At 59.1% G+C, this 19,332-nt stretch overlaps 1 protein-coding gene across 7 annotated transcripts in view; it reads right to left on the bottom strand.

The window, feature by feature from the left end:
* Positions 1-19,332, bottom strand: part of MAD1L1 (mitotic arrest deficient 1 like 1) — a 318,559-nt gene that overhangs the window by 189,543 nt on the left and 109,684 nt on the right. The gene's annotated exons all lie outside the window — the stretch shown is intronic.

The raw sequence follows: 19,332 nt of genomic DNA, 5'->3' as shown, positions 1-19,332 counted from the left end.
TTACCAGCGAGCACTTCCATCCGGATCACACCAGCCAGATGTGCAGTTGGGCTGGGGGAGCCCCCACCGCCCCGAGCTGGAGCCCATGCCCCCCGCACGGCCCGGCCAGCCTCCAGCAGGAACTCTGGCACCCCGGTGGGCCGGGGCACCCCTCGGTGGCCGCTCACGACAGGCCACAGCCCCCGCACACCAACCTTCCCTGTGGGTCCTGCTTGGGCCAGCCCCCTCCGGGTCGACCCTTCAGACGGCCGACCCCGTCCTCCTGACCGCTCAGGGACTAACACCCAACTCCCTAGCATGGCCGTGAGCAGCTTCAGAGCCTGGTCTTTGCCTCGCTTTCCCCCCAGATGCCCTTAGTCCCTCAGTCCTGTCTGGGGCCGCCCTCTGCTTCTGACGTGCTCCCGAACAGCCAACGGCAGCCAGTACCCGGCACGAGTGGGAAGAGCCTCTGACTCCCAAGACCACGTGGCCTCATGATTCTACACGCGGGGTGGCCGTCCCCAGGGCCTGATGGAGGGGACGATGACCGGGGGAGCCCCCCCGGGAAGGGAGTTCTGCCAAAAGGGAGGCATCCTAGGAAAGGACCCTCAGTAAGGAACTAACCCCTAAGGGCGGGGAAGGAGCCTCTTTCCAAAGGAAATCCGTACAATCTCAAAAGCCCCGGGAAGCGGAGTATCATTTGGACTGTGCCATCAGGGGACTGTGGAGCGCTCACAGAGGCGGGAGGCGGGACCGCGTCAGGCTCGGACCGAGGGCCGCGGAGGGCGCCCAGGGGCTCAGCCACACCTGGCCTCTGACCGCAGCCTTTCAGTTTCGACCACTCGATCTGGAGAAAACCTTCATCTGCAGGGACGGCGGACAATGTTCATTTCTTCTCTCCCACACCTGAGCATGGGGTCTTGTTATTTAATTTACAAGTGAAGGTGAATCACACGCTGAGAGAGCGGATGACAGGCTGGGCCCCTGGCCCTCACTTGCTTTTGGCCGTCCGAGAGTCTCACACCGAGGTGTGACCCAGCTGCACACCTGACCAACCACACCTGCCCCTCCAGGTGCTCCACGACCAGTCATGTAAAAACAGGCACGCATGTTCACTTGTAACAGGGCCATTAAGAGGTTATTTTGAGTTTTAATTCCATCTAAACTCTTCATTGAGCAACCTGATAATCAAGCACTGTGACAGCGACCCCAGAATCACTGAACTCAGGTGGGCAGCTCACAAGGGCTTAGAATTCGTGCTCCGACACGGGAGGCGAATGCGAATGGCCCCGTTCCCTCGTTTGTGCACGCCGTCCAAGCAAGCTGCTCCGAAGCTGCCCTGAGCACTGGCTTGGTGGGGACAGCCTTGGGGGAGTCTGCCAAGCCCCCCACCCCGCCGTGTGGCAGCATGATGCCCTCATAGCCATGTGGGGGTCGGATGGGAGACCACCCCCCGAGAGCAGGTGGCAGCCGAGGGGCAAGCGGGACACAGGACGCCTGCATCTTGTCTGCTGGCTGCCAGCTCACCGAACAGGCCCTTAAAGCACCAGCGGGCCTCAGCCCCCAGTGTCCTACCAGAGCCCACAGCCCAGGCCTGACGTGTCCTAGAAACAAGACTGTCAACTCAGAGGCAGCACCCCCGTGCGTCTGGCGGCCCCCATGGGAAAGTGACTGGACCTTTCATGGCTCTGGAGCTAAGCCCAGGTTAGCAAAGCCCTCGGGCCCAGATAGAAAGAACACCTGCTTCTCCCAGTGGTAAGAGGCTTTCCAGGAAAGCAGGAAGGGAAGGAGTAACACCAGAGGACAGGTGACCCTACAGGGCCAGCTCGGGGCGGGCAGCCCTGCCCACAGCCGTGAGATGAGCTCCACCCTCAGGGTTGTCAGCCCTGTGCCCCAAGGCCTGCCCTGAGGCCTGACACTTGGTCTGTGCTCAACTGTTCCAAAGAGGAATGAAGGTAAAATCCTCCCGAGGGTACAACAGGGGACACCACCGAACGCTCCTTGGAGGCTTGCCCAGCACCATCAGCGGCCAGAGGCTCCCCCAGCGACAAGCTCTGTGGGCCCAGCACAAACCCAGGGAACGAGAGACACCGGCCAACCTTGTGGGGCTGCAGGCCGACAGGGCAAGAGAAGGTGACACAAAAGGTTGTTGTCACCGCCTGTCAAGCCGTAGCCGAGCCAGAATGACAAAGCCCTGACGTCACGGAACAGCCGCCGCAGGGGCTGTCCCCCGGGCTGTGGGCGCCGCTGAACCAGCGAGTCAGACCTCCGCAGGGGCCCTGCCGGTGTAGCCTCCCCCCAGCGCCCCCACCGCAAAGCAGAGCGTGGGGAACGGGACTCGGGTCCGCGCACACAACTCAGCCACTGCCATGGGCACAGGACGGCCGGGAAGCAAACACACACAGGCATGACCGGCACGGGAGGGAACGTCCAGGCACAGGCATGCAGGGCAGGGCGCGGGGGCCAAGGGTACGGCTCCGTCACACAGCAAGGGAGCCGGGGGGAGGGACCCCAACGTGGGCAAGGAGGGGGCTCGAGGCAAAGGGTGTCTGAGCAGATGAGCAAATGGGAGACAGGAAGTGCAGACCACCCTCCCCATTTAGCCACCCACCCAGCTGCAAAGGAAAGTAAAGCATGGGCCGGGGAGCAGGCGCCAGGAGGGGCTCACTTCTGGATACAAATTCCACGGGGACAGAGAAACGGCTGGTGGCACACTCAGGGGGCCAGCCCCATGGCGGGGATCCTGGCCTCGCAGGACAGAGGGCGAGGAACGGCGAGGCCCTCAGGCACCAAGAAGGCCCAGCCCCCCACAGGAGCATGGTTTTCTGACGTTTCCACAAATCCAGACCAAAGTGCCCCAAAAGAGTTGTTCAAACCACCAGCCAACAGATGGCCCTGCCCGCTTCCCCACATGCCGAGGGGCAGAAAGGGACCCTATGTGCCTGCCGAGCCCAGGGCCCTGACCCATGACACCAGCGCCTGGACGGCCAACTCTTCCCGCCGGGATGTCTTCTCCGGTGAACCTCAGCCTTTCTGGGGAAGCAAAGAAGAAAAAACTCATAAAACATTAAACTGCTAGTTCCAAGCGTAAGCTGAACTCTGGGGTCACTGGCATTTCCGCAAGCCTTTGGGAGTCCAAAACAAAGTGCTTAGTGCTCGAAGGAGAAGTCGGCATGCCCATCGATCAATGCCTTTTTGAGCTGACGTCTGATGAAGGAGACGCAGTCTGAGCTTCTGAGAACCATCTTGTCCTGCGGCCCCTTAACGTCATCCTCGCAGAAAAGTCCCTGCCTGAGAACATCTAGTTTCAAGGAACAGAGGACACAGCTCACTCTTAAGAGGCAGGAGACATTTTAATGACCATCTTGGAGACACGGCAGATACAGGCTCTAGCCCCACATAACCTCTGCGCAACCACCCCGCCCCGCCTCCGGCTGTCTGTGTTCTCCCAGGGAAGAGCATCGGCCACCCCCCCCCACCCCCCCGTGCAGAAGACCCAAGGACCGGTCACCGCCTCTGGGAAGGACCCGGACAGGGCAGTACTGTGATGAAGGAAGGACAGTCATCCCCCGGAGCTCCACACCTGGTGTGGGACCAGGGCCTGGCGCCATGTCCTGCCTGCCTCGTAAACACGGAGTGCGCAAATGCCGACAGCCATTGCCAGACTCGAGCTCAAAACAACGACCCCGAGCCGGGCAAACCTTTAACCAGTGCACTCAGACAAGGTGCTGGCACGTAACACGGGATTATGCTGACCACTGCCCAAGAACGTTAACTGCACGGCGCAAGCTAAGCCACCAGGATCTCCAACAGGGCAAGGGACAAATAGGGCAACACGTGCACACTGACTTCTAGCAAGTACAATTTTGTGCAAAACTAAAAAAACATTAACAGAATTTTATTGACACTTTTGCAAAATCCCTCAAACATTTTCCTTAGGATTCTCAAAAATGTAGCTCAAACTGCTAACTTCTCCAATTTAACACACAGGAAAAATCTGGGCCCCAGGGGCTCACTCACTCACAGGAAGGCCTGTGCACCCCACAAGGCCCCTGCCCAGGCCAAACCACCCTCAAGCAGGTGACCCCGTTCTCTGTCTAGGGTATTCGGGCTCCCAGGCTGAGTCAGGATGGATGGACACACACAGGTCCAGCCCCAGGCAGCACAGGCAAGCTCTTGGCTCCATCGAGGCTCAGCAGGGAACGCTGAAAGGCTGAACATTCTAGAAGTCTGTCTGTCCAGCAGAAAGAAGGGGCAAGCCGTAGAATGGACAGGTCAGGGCTGAGGGCCAAGGAGTGGACAGCAGGTCAGAACTAGCTGATCCGACACAGGGAGGTGTAACTCGTGCAGGTCAGGTGCTGCTCCTGGGCACAGGACACCCGCCCTGTGTGACACTAGGCTTGGAGGACACGGCCAGACTCTCAGCTGATATGGGGTCACCAGCAGCTGGATGGCTCGGGGCTGCCAGGATGCAGGGCAGGAGGACACCCAGCCAGAGGGAACCCAAGGAATAGGGAAGGGTGCACAGAGCCCTGGAGGGGCCGAACTCCAGCCAACCCAGAGCACAGCGAGGGGGCAGCGTGGGGGCAAAGGCCGGGGGAGACCCCACCGCCTGGGTGAGGAGGGCCCGCTGGGGCCCAGACACAGAGAAGGGGGCAAGGCGGCTGGCCTCCAGGATCAAGGGGCCGTGCAGGCTTCAGGGGGTCTTAGTGACAGGGAAGGCTTCTCAGAGGCATCCCCAGGTAGAGGGCTGCTTGGTGAGGGTCAGCCTCCAGCCAGAGGGGCTGCATCACTGGCTGCCGGGTCTTGCACCACATGGATTCCCCCGTGGACTTTGGGTTTCCTTCTGGAAGGTGCAGCCGGGGAGGTAAAAGGGATCAGCACGTGTTCAACAGAACACAGACAAGCAACAGGTCACATGCTAAGTGGGCTGACCAGGGCCCCACGCCTCAGCCCCTTCCCGCTCCTACCAGTCCTCTGCCTCTGCCACCCGGGCTGCAGCGCATGGCGGGCACACGGCCTGGAACGCCCTCCCACCTCCTGTGACCGTATCACGGCCTCGATGTGACACCCATCAGATCACCAGCTTCCCTCCCACCGTCCTACTTTAGATCTTTATCGTTTGTGCTCATGTCACAATTTCTATACTTACGTGTTTTCCGCTTAGCACCTCCGTCCCCGACCGTGTTCCTCCAGGCCGGGGAGGCATGTACTCACCACCCCACACCCAAGTGCGAGCATGAGGTCTTCAAATGCCTGCCTTGCAGTGCCGAAGGACAGCAAGCCTCTGTGCCCGGTCTGGCCCCTAGAGGTCGCCGACGGCCCCGGGGCTCCTGGACTGGCCACGAATGAGAGAAGAACAGGTATCTGGGCCTCAGGAAAGGATGGGAACGGCCCAGCTGGTGGGGCTCAGGCAAGTGTGCAGCGAGGGCCCCCAGGAGTGAAAAGCAGAGGGACACAAATGGGTTTGGAGAGACCTGACCGCTAGGAGGGGAGGGCAGGAGGTGCGGGAGGACCCTGCTCAAGGCCAGGCTGAGGAGAGCTCGCCCTGCCCCGGTCTGGAGGAATCGACCAGCGGCACGCACCACACGCATTCTGAAATGGAATGCCTTCTTGAGTAACCCCGGCAGAACCGTCCAACGGGACAGCATCCCCAAGCCCGGCGCACACATCCTGCAGCCACAAGAAAAGCGTGCCCAGCCATGTTTCCGGGAACGTGGCAGGTGGCCACGCAGCAGCTCGGGAAGGCGGGGATGCAGAAACTCTCTCCCAGAGGCAGCCCTGTGCCGTAGGCGACTTCTACTCCCAATTCCCTGCCAAGTGAGGCTCTGGCCACCACAGGGGACCGGAGCGCCTGCCCGGAAGCCATTACAGCCCACTGCCAATCCCAGAGCACTCACGAGAGCGGGACGCTACCCGTGGCTCTCCAGAGAGCCCTGGATTCCCCTGCTGGAGAGATCCAAGAAAGCTGGTGGGAGCCCGCTCAGCATCTGACTGGTCAGGTGCTCCCAGGAGGCCTGACCTTCCATTTCCTCGCCAGTCAAAAGGAAGCCACTGATCTCTGCCCTGCTCTGCCTAACAGGCAGAGTCTAAGGAGACAGGTACCAAGTGCGAGTGTGAACTCCCCTGCCATGCGCCTGCCTTCACAGGGAGTGGGGGGCGCTCGGGCAGGTCTCCCTCCTGCTGAATATTCAGCTGGGGTGGAGGGCCGTGGTGCGGCCTTGTCCAGGGCTAGGAAAGGCCTCTCTGACAGGCCCCCGGCTGAGACTCGCACCACGACACGCTTCCCGAAGCGGCATGCGGAGCACAAGGAGAAAGCGGAACAGGTCAGCAGCCAGGGTCTCCACGGAGGCCGGAGCGCAGAGAGGCTGCCCGGCCCGTGGCGGGCCGTGTGAGCACAGGACACCCCTGCACGCCCGGCCCTGCCGACTCAGGAATCAGAGGACAGGGCCCTAGCCCCCTGGCGAGGGAGTGCACCAGCCCGCAGCCCCGTGTGCACGGGGCGCCCCCCCACCGCGGGGCCAGCCTTGCCCGCACAGGGAGGGCAGGTCTCGGGGACGGCCGTGTGGCCACGGGCTCCGTCAGCCTTGCCGCGTCCTAGCTGTGCCATGATGTGTGCCACGGGTGGGGGAAGGACGGAAGAGGACAGAGGTGGGCGGCGCCTCCTCCGGGGGTCCGGCTCAGGCTCACCGGCGGGGCTGCTGGGCAAGCGAGCAGTGAGCCTCACCCCGGCGCCCCTCCACGCCTGGGCCAGGTGGCGCGTGGCTGTCTTTATGCGTGCCACCCGATTCCCATCCTAAATGTCTCCAAGTGTCATCATACATTTCTCTGAAAAATAAAAATGCAAACCCAAATAACGGAAACAAACCAAAGGTGGAGGAATGGGAAGAACCCGCTCAGAGGAGGGGCAGGTGGTGCGGGCCAGGCATCCGCAGCCCGGCCCCTGGCCGCGTGCCCCGGCACCGCCTCGGATGAGTCTGCTGCCCCAGCATCTCCAGTCGCATGGCCCGGTCCGCACCATACACACTCCTGACTGACCTTGAGATGTGGAAGGAGAATTACCCTGGAGGTTTCAATTCAATCCCACCATGATGAGTAATCTGATTTAGCTGATCCGTTCCCAGCCTGCAAACACACAGGTGGGGCTGCCTCCAAATCGCAGGCGTGGGGATCCCACATGAGGTGAGCCCTGCGTCCCCCTGTGCTGGTGCACCAGGCACAGAGAAGAATGAGCTCGCCACCCACCCACCCAGGCCACCGAGACTCAGCAGGTGAGGACTCGGCAGAGGCAGAGGGCACTCGGACCCTCACGTCCTCCAGGGCCACGGCCACACCCCCCGGAGCTGCCGACTGCATACCTGAGGGTGAGGGTCTGTGCAGAGTCCCAGTCATAACACAGGGAGTCACACAAGGAGCAGAGAGCAGGGCCGGGCGGGGAGCCCGTCCAAAGGTGCCGTGCTCCTGCTCTCCCCCCTGTGCTCAGCTTACCGTCCATCAACTGCTTTTGGAAAGTGTGGCTGGGATACAGCCACACCTGCTCATTCATGTGACGTCTGTGGCCACTTTCATATAACCGATTCTGTGGCCTGAAAGGGCAAAAGCCATTGATTACCTGACTCTCAGTGGACACCAGTTCCCTGCCCCCCACCACAGGTGCTGGACTGAAGGTTTGGAAAGGCCCGAGGAAGGGAGGCAGACAGACCCAGCCAAGGCGCTCCCCACCAGCGTGCTGAGGGCCATGGGCACAACTGCCAGCCTGGAGGGCCTGGGGCCGTGTGCATGTGGCATCCGTTCCTTTCCAAAGAGATGACCCCTGAATGCACCGTTCCGTCATGACTGGCACCTGCTTGCTCACTTCCACACCTTCCTGTAAGACCCCCAGATTCTCTCAGCTGCAAAGGACCAGAGCAGCTCCAGTCTGAGGCCACAGCCACCACGCCCCACGTGACGGCAACCACTGGAGATCTGTCCGGGGCAGCTCCGAAGGCAGGCTGCACGAGCACTGGGGCTCCGTGGAGGAGCGGACCTGGGTGTCCTCCTACCTCCCACGGACCGAACGTTTGGGGCGGGGATGCAGCCACCCTAGAAGGGGCTCCCACCCAGCCTCTCCCAAATTTCCAAGGGAGGGCAGGAGGCCAACAGAGGCCCGGCCAAGGCGAGAGGCATCGAGGTGGGAGAGGAGGTGGCAGATGAGCCGGCAGAATCTCCCCCACGTCTCTGTCTGGCATCAGCCACTCGCCCATTAGCAGCTCCGCAGCTGAGGCACCCGACGCGCCGACAATCGATGGACCGCCGCGGTTCCGCAGCAGAGCTGCGGCCTCACACGGCACAGCCTGCGATCAGCACCTGTGCACCAGCAGTGTCCTTCCAGATGTCCGGCGGTGCCTGATTAATAAAGCCCATCCTGCCTGTTCACTTTCCCATCGATTTTGCTGTCCTCGACCCAAAGCACAAGTCAATACCCATATAGGTGTGGCCCCTTTGTGGGGACAGCCGCTATCTTCCCCAACGCCGGGGAGGAGCCCCCATCAGGGGTGCAGGACACGGGGGCCGCGGGGGGCATGCTGGGGAGGACCGCTCCCTCCCCGGGGGTGACATCCTGCTGCCCGTGGCTGACAAGCTGTCTAAGGGCTGGCACCCCACTAACAAACATCTCTAAAGCATTTCCCATGCTGAACAACAGAAACGAAAGGAGGAAATCATTAGTTTCTCTTCTACGATTTTTTCAGTGAAGCTGAGATGGGAGAAGCGTCTGCTCACCCATCACCGTGTCAACACAGCACCTCACTTATTAACCCCACTTCCTGCTCAGCCCAAGGATCGGGGGCCTGGAGAGCTGACGCTCCAAGCAGTTTATTTCCTCTTGAACTTTAACAACCGACTGAGACAGAAATGACCTTTAGAAGGAAGGGCTAACGCTTGTCGAGACTGCGGGGGCACGGCTCTGCTCCGCAGCAGGAGGGGTGCTGGGCAGGCTCCACGTGTGGAAGCCACTGCCACGGGACCACACTTCTGCGGAGGACCGGGTGCCCAGGCAGAAGGGCTCCCAGCTCCCCCGCTGAGGCAGTGCAGGCTAGCATGGGGGCTCCAGACACACCCAGACGACCGCCTGCATCGTGTTCCCTGGGGCCAACAGGCACGTGGGACATAGCCAGCTTCAGACCTGGCCGAGGACACAAAGACTCCCTGACGCACTGCAGGCACCGCCTCTCCCATCTTCCGGGTGAGCCCTGCACATCACCTTGCAACCTGTGCGCCTGAGGCGGGTTTGAACAAACAGTGCCAGCGGGGGGGGGGGGGGGGGGGGGGGGTCATGGAGTGGTGGTGGACATTCAGCTTTATTCCCCAGACGGGACAAGACGGTTCCAAGTTTGGAAGTGTCTGAATCGATAGTGTAGAAAAATAAAGGCCTGGTATAATTACAAATACTTTGCTAATTATCTGAAATCCCTGGAGGAGAAAAGCAGCCTGGCCAACAGAGAGGACAGTCACGGCATGCCATGTGGCCCCACTGCCACGCTCAGGAGAGGAACCAGTGACCTGCAGGTGGTGGGAGCGGCTGCAGGTGGTGAGCGCCCACAACACCCACCGGGCAGGGGCGGCACAGGGACACCCAGCAGCCCATCCACCAGAGCAGATCCCAGAGGTGAGCACCAAGAACAGCCAGCCTCCCGGACCATCCCTGCCATGCCCCCGAACCTCCCCGAGGCTTCCACGGCCCAGACCCAGGAAGCGCCGTCAGGCAGGAAGGAAGAAGGCGGCAGACAGGACAGAGGCAAGGGTGTGATCTCAACAAGGGGACCGGCCTGTTGCGGCCCACCTCTCTTCCCACCGGAGACAGGGCCATAGCCCTGAGCCTGCAGGAGGCACGACCACTGGCCCCAAGACAGCCACGGACTCACTGTTCACGAAGCCAACAAATCAGTGCAAGCTGAGTGTCAGGCACCAGCCCAGGGAGAGCAGACGTGGGGGGACAGCCCTCAGGGAGCTCACGGGCAAGACAGACGGCCTGACGACTCTGAGGAGAGACGTCTTACCCCAGAGGCCAAGAGGACAGGCAAAAGGCCTTAAAAACCCATAAAATGCTCCAAGGTCCAGCCTTGCTTTTTCGCACAGACACTAAGGCTCCAGCAACCACCTGTACACAGAAACCAATGACCAGACGATCCCCACACTGTGTCCTGTGGCCCCAAGTTCATCGTGGCCATGCTCCCACACATCAGGCACGAACACCTGGTGACTAGAAGCCCGTGTCCCCCGAAGTGACCCCTTCACGGCCAATCACACAACCGGCAAACTCCAGGGAGCAATGGTGAGTGGGTGCCCCCACTGAAGCACCCCATTCCGACACAAGGGGATGCCACCCCAGGAGCCTGAGTCATGGCCCTGTCCCCACCAAGGAGTGATGAGCACCGAGTGCAGACTGCCCCGAGGTCCCAGGGAGCTCTCGTCTACTCCAGCACTGAGCCCACTCCAGGAGCGCCCTCCACACGCCTGCCCCTCGTCCTCAAACCGCCAGGGGCCAAGGACCTGCCCCGCGCTGTGCATCTGTGCTGTGCATCCCCCCGACCCCACTTACACAGAAGCGGGGGGCATCTGCTCAACGAGCCTCTCGGTCACTAACACTACAAAACCATTTGTTAAATAACCGACTTGCTTTTTGAGATAAAAATCTACACAAAATGAAGTTCACCATTTTAACCGTGTTAAAGTGAACAATCCAGAAGTTTTTAGTATATTCGCAATGCTATGCAAACATAACATGAATTCAAGAAGACTTCTTCACCCCCACCCCCAGATGAAGACTTCTTCATCACCAGCAGCCCCTCCCCAGCCCCGGCGCCCGTAACCTCCTGTCTGTACCTGTGCATTCACCCGGTGTGGACGTTCCACCCCCGTGGAATCGTGCACACGGGGCCCCTCTCACTGAACACCACGGGTTAGGTCCGTCCTTACAGTACCTCCACGGGACAGGTGCACCACGCCTGGTTTCGGGGCACGTCACTCGGCGGACATTTGGGTTCTGTCCGCCTTCCGGCTCCTGTGAGCAACACCACTCTGAGCACTCCAGGGCAGGTTTTCAGGTGAACATTCAATCCCCTTGGAAACAGCCCTACATGGACACGCGGGACATGCCTGAGGACCCGTCAGACTGGTTCCCACAGCAGCCGCACCACCTAGCATCCCGCCCATGGTCTGTGAGGCTCCACTTTCCCCACAGCCTCAACCGACCCTGGTTACTTCCATTTTCTTACGTTCATATTCTAGAGACAGTACGTGTCAGGACGCACGATTAGAGAAGTTCACTGTGCCAGGAGCTACGCCACCCTCCCCCCACCGCCGGCCGTCCCAGCAGATGTGAAGTGGCATCTCACAGTCGTTTCAACGCTCTTCATGGGACTGTTGTACATCTGTAGAAACGTCTACTTAAGTCCTTTGCCCCTTGTGTTTGCAGTAAAATATACATAGCATACATTTTAACCACTGCTAAGTATATACTCCCGGGGCACTGAGCACTAACACTTGTGCACCCGCCACCACCTGTCTCCAGAATGTTCCATCTTCCCACACTTAGACTCTGTCCCCATGGAACACTGACCCCCTCCCCTCCCCCAGTCCCACCATCTACTGTCTCTCTGAGTTTGAAGACATGACTCCAGGGACCTCATACAAATGGGATCCTACAGCGTTTGTCTTGTGTCCGGCTTCTTCCACTGAGCACCATGTCCTCAAGGCCCATCCACGCCGGAGCAGGTACCAGAATTCCCTTCCTTTTAAAGGCTGAGTGATAACCACATTGTCTGGACACATCCCTTTCTTTAAACTAGTTAATTAATTCACCTGCTGATGGGCCGTGGGCTGCTTCCCACTGTGGACTACCGCGAACACTGCGCCTACCGGCGTGGCTGTGCAAGCATCTGCTCGAGCCACCGCGTCTTCCGCGGTTCCTGCACCGCGTTACTTGGAACGGTTGCGATTTCTCTACTTCCTCGCCAACTCTTGTTGTTTTCTGGTGTTTTGATAGTTGCCACCCTAACCACATCGCATACGCGCCGTCTCCATGTCATCTGCGGAGGGATGTCTGTTCAGGCCCCTTGTCCATTTTTAAATTCAGTTTTTAGTCTTTTTGACATTGAGCTGTGAGAATTCTTTATATGTTCCGGATATGCTAAATCCTCATCAAATACACGATGTGCGAGTCTCTTCTTCCATTCTGTGGGCTGACTTTTCACTTCCCTAACAGTGTCCTTTCACCCATTTAAGTGTTTAATTTCAATGACACACTCTGTGCTTCTGGCGTAGTATTTAAGAAGCCACTCCCTAGTCCAAGGTCACAAAGCCTTAGGACACGAATGTTTCTTCCAAGAGTCCGAAGCGTGAAGCTCTTGCATTCAGCTCTACGACCCACCTGAGTCACTGCGTGCCCACTAAGGCAGGGGCCCAAGTGTGTGCTTCTGCAATTGCGCACCATAAGATGAGGTAGAAAGGGACTCCTCCCCTTCCGTCTTCTGGAATAGTTTGAGAGAGATTAGTGTAAGTTCCTTCTTTAGACGTAAGGTACAATTCTCCAGTGAGGCCATCTGGTCCTGGGACTTTCTTTGCTGGAAATACTCTGGCTGCAGATTACTAATCACGCAGGTCCATTTGTAGTTCTCATGTCTTCGATCCGTTCTGGCGCTGTGTTCCACCGAGACACTCTAACTTGTGGGCGCACGACCCTCCACGATGCTCTCACAGGCCTTTCTTCCTCCGTGGAGCCCACACCGACGTCCCCACTCCCACTCCGGCTTTGCTGACACTTCTCTCCCATTTGCTCTGTCACTCCAGCTAAAGGTTTGTCCATTTTATTAGGTTTTTTTCAAATAAATAACTTCCTATTTGTTCTTTTCTTCTGTCCTCTCTTCTGTTCATTTCTAATTTTTATTATTTCCCTCCTGCTTCCTGTAGATTTAGCTTGCTCATCTTCTTCCAGCTTGCTAAGGTGGAAAGCTATCGATTTGAGATCTTCCTTGAACGCAGGCCTTTAAAACTGTAAGTTTCCCTGTGAGCACTATGTGTGCTGCATGTGCGTCCCACTCACCCCATGGTCGTTTCTAATTTCCCGTGTTTCTCCTTCAACTCATAGGTACTAGGGAGTGTGTGGTTTCGTGTCCACCTGTATGTGGATTTTTCTAAATTTCCTTCTGTCGCTGACTTCTAACATTCATCCCTTTGTGGTAGGAGAACATACTTTGTGTGACTCTGAACGTTTTAAACGAGGCGCACTTGGTGGTGTAACTCGCAGGCTACCCCGCAGAACACCCCGCAGAAGCCAGACAGCATGCGGGTTCTGCTGTCAGAGGGTGCACCAGAGACGCTGCCACACCTCAACCTCCTCACCCACAAATGGGACAAAAACCCCTACCTCATGAGCTTCTTACACCAATTCAAGGAGAGGAGGCCCATCAGGTAAGTCTGAATACCAGCCATGGGCACAGAAGCAAGGCAACATTCAAGGTAAGCTCACAGGACACCAGGGCCAAGTCCTCCCTCATTAGGTACGCTGGCTCGCCGTGCTGATGCCAGGGTGACACTGTGATTTACCATGAAGTCTAACACAGAACCTCAGTAGCAGGTGGGGAGCAGCAGACCCACAGCACAGGCACGGGCAGAGGCTCAGGGGCCTGCCTCCCCGCGGTCGGACTAGGCCCCGAGGCCAGAGGGGGCAGCACTTCCGGTGCTTCTGGGAGGACGCGGCAGGCTCGGTCCTCGCTCCCCCAGGCAGCCCGCAAACACGGACCAGGCAGCCCGCAAACACGGACCAGGGCAGCCCACAAACACGGACCAGGGCAGCCCGCAAACACGGACCAGGGCAGCCCGCAAACACGGACCAGGCAGCCCACAAACACGGACCAGGAGCCACGCATTGAAGGCCGGAGGGCTTGTCTCAGTGAGTCATCCTGCCTCCAGAAGAGCGCCCTTCCTGTGTGCGCATCACCAGCGCCTTTCAGGATAAGAACCCCACTCAGTCCCACAGCAAGAGGAGGAAGCTGGCTGGTGACAAAGAAAAGTGCTTCCCTTCACACAATCTCTTCACAGGAAATGGATTTCAAAGTGGCCATCTGTCTACGAGATTAGCATCCCAAAGCTACACAACCACACAGGCAAGGAGCCGGCTCTGGCTGAGCCCAAACTTCATCACCATAGTAGAAAAAGTCCCATTTAAATGATAATAGTGTGAGGTGCTTATGGAGCATTTTTCTGGAAAGAAGATCCCAACTGCACCTCACTGCTTCCTGGCAGAGCAAGGACTAAGGGGCGGGCCCAGGGGGCTGGAACCCGCCTGCTCCTCTCCCTGCAGGCCCCTGTCCTGTACCTAGCCAGGCTGAGTCAGAGAACAGGACAGCAAGCTGGGGCACCCTCAGGAGGTGACAGCTTGCTCAGGCTCGGCCCCAGTCCGCTCTGGGCACACCCGCCTGGGGGAGACCTCACCTGCCTGCAGCCTCTCTTCCACGGCCTCTCCCTCCCCCAGCCGCCGCCACAGCCATCCACTCCTTTAGACGCCCCTTTCCTTCCCACTGCTCGCCTCTCCCACTGTGTCTGCCACAGGCCCAGCCCCTGCCAGGCCCAGCTACACCCAGATCCCTAGTTCCCACAGCGTCTCAGCACAGCACGCAGTGGGCCCCCTCCTCCATCCCCACCAGACAGTGAGTTGCAGGAGGGAAACGCCATGCACGGCACCCAACACCTAGGAGTGGTCAGCAAAACATCTTGAACGAATGAAGGGCAGACAAGGAGTCCAGTGCACCCCAGGGCTGGGCGATGGGGGGGGGGGGGTGCAGCAGGAGAGTGCCGCGTGCCTGCTGCGCATCTGCCAGCACAGGCCCAGGAACGCTGCAGGCAGACGCCGCACGTGGCCACGGGAACCAAAGCCAGGCGCATCCTCATGCTCAAAACAAGGAAACGGGACCGAAAACTCCTAAACCAGAGGCGCCCGGCGTCAAGAAAACACTTGCTGTCCACAGAATCTTATTAGGACAACCAGAGTCTCTGGAACACCCAGTGAGAGCCCACTGCTCCGATCACAAGACGGCCTCGGCGGTCAGGGGTTCTACACACAAGAACCAGAGCCGTGAGAGAACGCACCGCGGGAGACGGTTAAAGACAGAGGAGAGCGGACGTCCTCTCTGCACTCATCCAGAAACAGAAACAAAACAGAAACGCTGAAAGAAAAGGCTCATGGACTCAACTAGACAACAATTAAAAATTAATGTCTACAGGAAAATACGAGCAAACAGATGGAAATGTGTAAGTGGGAAACCATATTTCCAGACAAAGGGCTAATTTCCTCAAGCTATTAAAAGCTCCTCTAAAAATTAATTTTTAAGAAGACAGAAAAACAGGACAAAGGTTGCGAGCAAATAAGGTGAAAAATACGTAAGTCACGTCTCTGCTGAGAGCACTTGACGAAGGAAGACAGCCGACGGGTCGCCAAGCGCTCGAGAAGGGGCGGGGCGTGCGGGGTGACGAGGAAAAGGCGCGGGAGCAGCCCGGGCAGCCACCCCGGCCTCCGCGGCACCGACACGACCCAGCACGGCAGCCGATGCGTGGGTGCGTGAGAGGCACGGCAGCAGCTTCCCCTGAGCGGAGCGCACGCAGGCACACGCCACATTCTGTGCTGAGGATGCGCTCAGACAGACCTGCACAGAAACACTGCCCACGTATGTTCCAAGCACACAGGGACCAACAGGCCATGGGGACCCCACCAGAATCTCGCCGGGCAGCAAGGGGGACCGAACCCACCCAGCAGCCAGGGGCAGGGCAGGCACTGGTGGGGAGGGCGTGCGGGGAACCCGACTTCCGGAGACGTGTGTGCTCGAGGGCAAGTGTCGGGTCCTACGTGGGGTGTCAGCATTTGACTGTATGTCAGGACACCTTGAAAAGGTGCTATTCAAGAGGAAATGCCGACACACCGTGTTCCCCTAACGTCGGACATCAGACAGCTGTGACCAGGCCGCAGGAAGGGGGTGTCCTCATTGCACGGGAGGGCCCTTCCCTGTAGCCTGGCCTGAGACATGGGCAGCTCGAGCTCCATGGGAGTCCGACACCCATGCTGGAGGGCGCAGCCAGAGGCCAGCTTCCTGAGACTCCGCCAGGGGTGTGGAAAGTAAACTCCCAAGGCCTGCCCCACAGGCCTGTATCCAGCCAGGACACCTGACAGGGAGGGAGTCCTGGAATGCACCAAACCCAAAGGCAGCAGGAAGGGGACGAAGCCGGCCCTCGGGAAAGGATTCCAAGCAGTAATGACAAAGCTTCACCTGGGCCTCAGCCTCAGAACTAACCAAGTCTCAGTCACACGGGAACTAAAGACAAAAGCTGCCAGAGTCGCTCCAATGAGAGACTCCAGACGAATCACTCGGTCGGTAACAAGGAGCAGGACAAAGACAGAACGGGAGATGGCCAGAGACGAATGCACACACCACCGCACCGCCTGCCCCCCGGCTCCCGCGGGCCCGGGAGATGACTCAAAGGGGACGGACTGTGCCCCCCAACCATGGCTTCAGCCAAACCAGGCTGAAAGCGAAGGTGGCAGAGGAACGGGGTGCCCTAAGCCAGGGCAAGGAGCAGCCAGGAGCACTGAGGCCACAGATGAGCTAAAGCATGGAGCCTTAGAGGAAACAAGACTGCCAGGAATTTGAGATGAGTGGGGCCAAGATGGTGACCACGCATCTGGAAACAGGACTTCCAAGTTCACCCCAGTTCCTCCCTCTGCAAGTCTACACACGGGGCTGGGGCACACAGGAGCTGGGACCATTCCATGCCGCGGCCACGAGGGCGGAGGCTCCACGGTCTGCCTTGGCCCACAGCACTGGACGTGAGCAGAACAGCAGGACGCGGGGACCCAAGTAAAGTAGCAGCACCGCGCACGGAGTCCGGCCCACGCTGAGCACAGGGTTCTGTCCCACAGGCCTGGAGCGGGGTTAGCAAGAGTGTGCCCCTCAAGAAGAAGGGTCTGATGAAAACCGTTTAAGCATGCCTTGGCGTCCGACCAGCACGGCACAAACAAAACGACTGGGGTCAGAAACCTGGCTGCCGCGGGAAGGGAGGTGCGGGACGCCCAGCAGGTGCTGACAGAGAACGTCCTGCCATGCACAGGGACCTCCTCGGCCGTGCTGACGCGGGTCATTCCTATTCCTGTTTCCCACGTGAACCTCTGAGAGCACGAGTTCCTGGCCAAGTCACACGGTGCATGAGGGACGGAGCCGGACCTGTGCCCACCCAGGGCTGCAGGTTCCCATCGGTCTCCCGTCACCGCTGAACAAGCACCAGGACTCCCACATGCTAAAATGGCACAGACGTGTTGTCTTACGGGACACCGTGCGATCTTTCCCAACAACCATTCCCCTGCTAAGGACCCCTCCCGGGGAAATGGTCAGTGACGCAAACAGAGGTTTGGAGACGTGCGTATCAACCAGAGTGTTGTTTAGAAAAATGGAAAAAATGAAAAAAGTATCTAACAAGTTTGGGTCAATAAAGCATTCGTAAAGAAAGTTTACAGCCAAAAGTTAGGTTTTAAAAGAATATTTACCATGGAAGATGCTCACGAGGGGCGCCTGGGTGGCTCAGTCAGTTAAGCGTCTGCCTTCGGCTCAGGTCATGATCCCGGGGTCCTGGGATCAAGCCCTACGTCGGGCTCCCTGCTCAGCGGGAAGTCTGCTTCTCCCTCTCCCACTCCCCCTGCTTGTGTTCCCTCTCTGGCTTTGTCAAATAAATAAAAGAAAAAAAGAAAAAGGAAAAGAAAATGCTCACGAGATCAAACAAAATAAGAAAACCCAAACCACGCACCTCACAGGGTATTACATTTTCCTAAAAACAACATCAGGAAAACAGCTATTCTATGTGAGGAAGGGTCTCAGCCAGCACGTTCACCGTGGTTTTCACTGGGCAGAGGACTGTGGGAAATCTTTATTCTCAGCTGTCCTCGTTTTGTTTGGCTTTGTTTTTGTCAAATGCTGTAAATGAAAATAGAATTCCTTTTGTAATCACAATCCAAAAAAGTTAGTCAAATGAAGGGCTGACATCGCTCTGGCCTCCCTCCCTCCCTCCCAGCACGTGGGCAAGGCAGACCCATCACACCTGGGGGAGAGCCGGCCCCACCGCCGGCACGTCTACAACCAACGGCACACCAGACGCCGCAGACGCCGGGCTCCGGCCAGCCAGGGGCGCCGGGACGAGGTGGCCGGAGAACGCAGGAGTGCTGACCGGGGCCGGCGGGGTGGGGAGGCGCTCCCCCGAGAAGCACGCAGCAAGCTGGGAAGGCGTGCGATGGCATGTCAGGCCGCTGTCTGAACGCACCGAAACTCCTAAGGACAGGAAAACGACTGGAGAGGCGAGCGGTACAAAGGAAACCGTCACAGAAGGGGAGGAGCCACCCCAGAAAGGATGACCCCTAACATGGGGGCTCGGGGGGCGGCGGCAAGCAGGGAGACCGCGAAGACGCGGAGGAAGTCACAGGTAGGGCTGGGGAACCACGGCGGGCTCCGGGGGCCGCTACACAGACCGTTCAGCTCCCCGCAGACAGGAAGGCGTTCCAGGGTTCCAGCAGAGTGCCCGCCGTGACCTACATCTTCACTGCCACGTGAACACTGCTGGCGTGCGGGCGAGGGCGAGGCGTCCTCGGGCCATAGCCAGGGGCATCACAAGGAGGCCAGCGGTCAGCGTGACAGTGACAGCAGCAGAGGGCTTCAGTCCCAGACACTCTGAGAGCCGGCAGGATCTGGCCTTGCTGCCATTCCCCACAGCACGCCTCCCTGGCAGCCGGGCTGGTCCCACCATGTGCCTTTTCGGTTCTTGCCCTGCCCTCCCAGCGCCTGACGCACTGACCTCGGCAGCCCCCACAGTGGGGCCTGACCGTGCCCCGGCTCAGTCCCTGCCGCCCACAGACCACAGACGCCACTCCCCTCGCCTCCTCCTCGGCCCAGTACAAACTCCAGCATCAGTGGCAAGAACCACTCCTCGCACTCGGCTGCACCTCTGCCCCAGCCCGACTGCACGGCAGGAGCTGACGATGCCCAAGGCCGCACCTCCACACCTGCCGCACCCCTGCAGCAGCACCGACGAGTATCGCTCAGGGGAACGCTGGGCCTTGCTGGCTGGAGCACCCCCACCCCCGCCCCGGGCCACGACCCTGGCCCACGGTCTCTCACGGCCATCTCAGCTCCCCATCTCCACCAACCTCAGGTTCAGCTGCAGGGTCCTGCTTTGCATTCCGTTGAGAAAACGGACCAAACCACACCTTCCTTCCCCTGGGTCCACTCTCTGCCTCCCCTCCTGCTGGCCCGGGCAGCTGTCCATGTCCCAGGCAAGGCAGAC

This window comes from Eumetopias jubatus, unplaced genomic scaffold, assembly GCF_037043125.1.
Source record: "Eumetopias jubatus isolate StellerSeaLion01/CBP00866 unplaced genomic scaffold, mEumJub1_p1.0 scaffold_12, whole genome shotgun sequence".
Classification (NCBI taxonomy): domain Eukaryota; kingdom Metazoa; phylum Chordata; class Mammalia; order Carnivora; family Otariidae; genus Eumetopias; species Eumetopias jubatus.
The sequence above is the reverse complement of the archived record's forward strand: the minus strand, read 5'-3'. Positions and strand labels throughout refer to the sequence as shown.